This window comes from Balaenoptera ricei, chromosome 16, assembly GCF_028023285.1.
Source record: "Balaenoptera ricei isolate mBalRic1 chromosome 16, mBalRic1.hap2, whole genome shotgun sequence".
Taxonomy (NCBI): domain Eukaryota; kingdom Metazoa; phylum Chordata; class Mammalia; order Artiodactyla; family Balaenopteridae; genus Balaenoptera; species Balaenoptera ricei.
In genome coordinates this window covers 41,264,493-41,270,492 of record NC_082654.1, presented here as the reverse complement: position 1 = coordinate 41,270,492, position 6,000 = coordinate 41,264,493, and positions in this window count along the sequence as shown.

The following is a 6,000-nucleotide window of genomic DNA, read 5'->3' as shown; positions in this document are numbered from 1 at the left end:
TTAATGATGTTGAGCATTCTTTCATGTGTTTGTTGGCCATCTGTATGTCTTCTTTGGAGAAACGTCTATTTAGGTCTTCTGCCCATTTTTGGATTGGGTTGTTTGTTTTTTTGTTATTGAGCTGCATGAGCTGCTTGTAAATGTTGAAGATTAATCCTTTGTCAGTTGCTTCATTTGCAAATATTTTCTCCCATTCTGAGGGTTGTCTTTTGGTCTTGTTTATGGTTTCCTTTGCTGTGCAAAAGCTTTTAAGTTTCATTAGGTCCCATTTGTTTCTTTTTGTTTTTATTTCCATTTCTCTAGGAGGTGGGTCAAAAAGGATCTTGCTGTGATTTATGTCATAGAGTGTTCTGCCTATGTTTTCCTCTAAGAGTTTGATAGTGTCTGGCCTTACATTTAGGTCTTTAATCCATTTTGAGTTTATTTTTGTGTATGGTGTTAGGGAGTGTTCTAATCTCATACTTTTACATGTACCTGTCCAGTTTTCCCAGCACCACTTGTTGAAGAGGCTGTCTTTTCTCCACTGTATATGCTTGCCTCCTTTATCAAGGGTAAGGTGACCATATGTGCGTGGGTTTATCTCTGGGCTTTCTCTCCTGTTCCATTGATCTATGTTTCTGTTTTTGTGCCAGTACCATACTGTCTTGATTACTGTAGCTTTGTAGTATAGTCTGAAGTCAGGGAGCCTGATTCCTCCTACTCCATTTTTTGTTCTCAAGATTGCTTTGGCTATTCAAGGGTCTTTTGTGTTTCCATACAAATTGTGAAATATTTTGTTCTAGTTCTGTGAAAAATGCCAGTGGTAGTTTGATAGGGATTGCATTGAATCTGTTGATTGCTTTGGGTAGTAGAGTCATTTTCACAGTGTTGATTCTTCCAATCCAAGAACATGGTATATATCTCCATCTGTTTGTATCATCGTTAATTTCTTTCATCATTATCTTATAGTTTTCTGCATACAGGTCTTTTGTCTCCTTAGGTGGTAGGTTTATTCCTAGATATTTTATTCTTTTTGTTGCAGTGGTAAATGGGAGTGTTTTCTTAATTTCACTTTCAGATTTTTCATCACTAGCGTATAGGAATGCAAGAGATTTCTGTGCATTAATTTTGTATCCTGCTACTTTACCAAATTCATTGATTAGCTCTAGTAGTTTTCTGGTAGCATCTTTAGGATTCTCTATGTATAGTATCATGTCATCTGCAAACAGTGACAGCTTTACTTCTTTTCCGATTTGGATTCCTTTTATTTCTTTTTCTTCTCTGATTGCTGTGGCTAACACTTCCAAAACTATGTTGAATAATAGTGGTGAGAGTGGACCACCTTATCTTGTTCCTGATCTTAGTGGAAATGGTTTCAGTTTTTCACCATTGAAGACGATGTTGGCTGTGGGTTTGTCATATATAGCCTTTATTATGTTGAGGAAAGTTCCCTCTATGCCTACTTTCTGCAGGGCTTTTATCATAAATGGGTGTTGAATTTTGTCGAAAGCTTTTTCTGCATCTATTGAGATGATCATATGGTTTTTCTCCTTCAATTTGTTAATATGATGTATCACATTGATTGATTTTCGTATATTGAAGAATCCTTGCATTCCTGGAATAAACCCCACTTGATCATGGTGTATGATCCTTTTCGTGTGCTGTTGGATTCTGTTTGCTAGTATTTTGTTGAGGATTTTTGCATCTATGTTCATCAGTGATATTGGCCTGTAGTTTTCTTTCTTTGTGACATCTTTGTCTGGTTTTGGTATCAGAGTGATGGTGGCCTCGTAGAATGAGTTGGGGAGTATTCCTCCCTCTGCAATATTTTGGAAGAGTTTGAGAAGGATAGGTGTTAGCTCTTCTGTAAATGTTTGATAGAATTCGCCTGTGAAGCCGTCTGGTCCTGGGCTTTTGCTTGTTGGAAGATTTTTAATCACAGTTTCAATTTCAGTGCTTGTGATTGGTCTGTTCATATTTTCTATTTCTTCCTGGTTCATTCTCGGCAGGTTGTGTATTTCTAAGAATTTGTCCATTTCTTCCAGGTTGTCCATTTTATTGGCATAGAGTTGCTTGTAGTAATCTCTCAAGATCGTTTGTATTTCTGCAGTGTCAGTTGTTACTTCTCCTTTTTCATTTCTAATTCTATTGATTTGAGTCTTCTCCCTTTTTTTCTTGATGAGTCTGGCTAATGGTTTATCAATTTTGTTTATCTTCTCAAAGAATCAGCTTTTAGTTTTGTTGATCTTTGCTCTCATTTCCTTCATTTCTTTTTCATTTATTTCTGATCTGATCTTTATGATTTCTTCTGCTAACTTTGCGGGTTTTTTGTTCTTCTTTCTCTAATTGCTTTAGGTGCAAGGTTAGGTTGTTTATTCAAGATGTTTCCTGTTTCTTGAGATAGGCTTTCATTGCTATAAACTTCCGTCTTAGAACTGCTTTTGCTGCATCCCATAGGTTTTGGGTCGTCGTGTCTCCACTGTCATTTGTTTCTAGGTATTTTTTGATTTCCCCTTTGATTTCTTCAGTGATCACTTCGTTATTAAGTAGTGTATTGTGTAGCCTCCATGTGTTTGTATTTTTTACAGATCTTTTCCTGTAATTGATATCTAGTCTCATAGTGTTGTGGTTGGAAAAGATACTTGATAGGATTTCAGTTTTCTTAAATATACCAAGGCTTGATTTGTGACCCAAGATATGATCTATCCTGGAGAATGTTCCGTGAGCACTTGAGAAAAATGTGTATTCTGTTGTTTTTGGGTGAAATGTCCTATAAATATCAATTAAGTCCATCTTGTTTAATGTATCATTTAAAGCTTGTGTTTCCTTATTTATTTTCATTTTGGAGATCTGTCCATTGGGAAATTGGGGTGTTAAAGTTCCCTACTATGATTGTGTTACTGTCGATTTCTCCTTTTATGGCTGTTAATATTTGCCTTATATATTGAGGTGCTTCTATGTTGGGTGCATAAATATTTACAATTGTTATATCTTCTTCTTGAATCGATCCCTTGATCATTATATAGTGTCCTTCTTTGTCTCTTGTAATAGTCTTTATTTTAAAGTCTATTTTGTCTGATATGAGAATTGCTACTCCAGCTTTCTTTTGATTTCCCTTTGCATGGAATATCTTTTTCCATCCCCTCACTTTCAGTCTGTATGTGTCCCTAGGTCTGAAGTGGGTGTCCTGTAGACAGTTTATATATGGGTCTTGTTTATGTATCCATTCAGCCAGTCTGTGTCTTTTGGTGGGAGCATTTAATCCATTTACATTTAAGGTAATTATCCATATGTATGTTCCTATTCCCATTTTCTTAAATGTTATGGGTTTGTTATTGTAGGTGTTTTCCTTCTCTTGTGTTTCTTGCCTAGAGAAGTTCCTTTAGCATTTGTTGTAAAGCTGGTTTGGTGGTGCTGAACTCTCTCAGCTTTTGCTTGTCTGTAAAGGTTTTAATTTCTCCATCAAATCTGAATGAGATCCTTGCTGGGTAGAGTAATCTTTGTTGTAGGTTTTTCTCCTTCATCACTTTAAATATGTTCTGCCACTCCCTTCTGGCTTGCAGCGTTTCTGCTGAAAGATCAGCTGTTAACCTTATGGAGATTCCCTTGTGTGTTATTTGTTGTTTTTCTCTTGCTGCTTTTAATATGTTTTCTTTATGTTTAATTTTTGATAGTTTGATTAATATGTGTTTTGGCATGTTTCTCCTTGGATTTATCCTGTATGGGACTCTCTGTGCTTCCAGGACTTGATTAACTATTTCCTTTCCCATATTAGGGAAGTTTTCAACTATAATCTCTTCAAATATTTTCTCAGTCCCTTTCTTTTTCTCTTCTTCTTCTGCGACCCCTATAATTTGAATGTTGGTGCGTTTAATGTTGTCCCAGAGGTCTCTGAGACTGTCCTCAGTTCTTTTCATTCTTTTTTCTTTATTCTGCTCTGCAGTAGTTATTTCCACTATTTTATCTTCCAGGTCACTTATCCGTTCTTCTGCCTTAGTTATTCTGCTATTGATCCCTTCTAGAGTATTTTTAATTTCATTTATTGTGTTTTTCATCATTGCTTTGTTCCTCTTTAGTTCTTCTAGATCCTTGTTAAATGTTTCTTGCATTTTGTCTATTCTATTTCCAAGATTTTGGATCATCTTTACTATCATTATTCTGAATTCTTTGTCAGGTAGACTGCGTGTTTCCTCTTCATTTGTTAAGTCTGGTGTGTTTTTACCTTGCTCCTTCATCTGCTGTGTGTTTTTCTGTCTTCTCATTTTGCTTATCTTACTGTGTTTAGGGTGTCCTTTTTGCAGGCTGCAGGTTCGTAGTTCCCATTGTTTTTGTTATCTGTCCCCAGTGGCTAAGGTTGGTTCAGTGGGTTGTGTAGGCTTCCTGGTGGAGGGGACTAGTGCCTGTGTTCTGGCGGATGAGGCTGGATCTTGTCTTTCTGGCGGGCAGGTCCACGTCTGGTGGTGTGTTTTGGGGTGTCTGTGGCCTTACTATGATTTTAGGCAGCCTCTCTGCTAATGGATGGGGCTGTGTTCCTGCCTTGCTAGTTGTTTCGCATAGGGTGTCCAGCACTATAGCTTGCTGGTCGTTGTGTGAAGCTGGGTCTTGGCGTTGAGATGGAGATCTCTGGGAGATTTTCATTGTTTGGTATCACGTGGAGCTGGGAGGTCTCTTGTAGACCAGTGTCCTGACGTTGGCTCTCCCATCTCAGAGGCACAGCCCTGATGCCTGGCTGGAGCACCAAGAGCCTTTCATCCAGATGGCTCAGAATAAAGGGAGAAAAAATAGAAAGAAAAAAACGAAAGAGCATAAAATAAAATAAAGTAAGATAAAATAAAATAAAGTTATTAAAATAAAAATTATTAAGAAAAAAAGAAAAAAATTTTTAAAGTTAAAAAAAAAACAAACAAAAATAACCGGGCAGACAGAACCCTAGAACAAATGGTGAAAGCGAAGCTATAGAGATAAAATCTCACACAGAAGCATACACATACATACTCACAAAAAGAGGAAAAGGGGAAAAAATAATATATCTGGCTCCCAAAGTCTACCTCCTCAATTTGGGATAATTCGTTGTCTATTCAGGTATTCCACAGATGCAGGTACTTCAAGTTGTTTGTGGAGCTTTAATCCGCTGCTTCTGAGGCTGCTGGGTGAAATTTCCGTTTCTCTTCTTTGTTCGCACAGCTCCTGGGTTTCAGCCTTGGATTTGGACCCGCCTCTGCGTGTAGGTCGCCTGAGGGCGTCTGTTCTTCACTCAGACAGGACGGGGTTAAAGGAGCAGCTGATTCGGGGGCTCTGGCTCACTCAGGCGGGGTGGAGGGAGGGGTACGGATATGGGGCGAGCCTGCAGTGGCAGCGGTCGGTGTGACGTTGCACCAGCCTGAGGCGTGCTGCACGTTCTCCCAGGGAAGTTGTCCTTGGATCACGGGACGCTGGCAGTGTCGGGCTGCACAGGCTCCCAGGAGGGGTGGTATGGAGAGTGACCTGTGCTTGCACACAGGCTTCTTGGTGGCGGCAGCAGCAGCCTTAGTGTCTCACGCCCGCCTCTGGGGTCCGCGCTGATAGCCGCGGCTCACGCCCGTCTCTGGAGCTGATTTAGGCGGCGCTCTGAATCCCCTCTCCTTGCGCACCGCGAAACAAAGAGGCAAGAAAAAGTCTCTTGCCTCTGAGGCAGCTGCAGACTTTTTCCTGGACTCCCTCCCGACTAGCTGTGGTGCACTAACCCCTTCAGGCTGTGTTCACGCCACCAACCCCAGTCCTCTCCCTGCGATCCGACTGAAGCCCGAGCCTCAGCTCCCAGCCCCCGCCCTCCCCGGTGGGTGAGCAGACAAGCCTTTCGGGCTGGTGAGTGCTGCTCGGCGCCGATCCTCTGTGCGGGAGCCTCTCCGCTTTGCCCTCCTCACCCCGTCCCTGTGCTCTCCTCCGTGGCTCCAAAACTTCCCCCCTCCGCCACCCGCAGTCTCCGCCCGGGAAGGGGCTTCCTAGTGTGTGGACACCTTTCCTCCTTCACAGCTCCCTCCC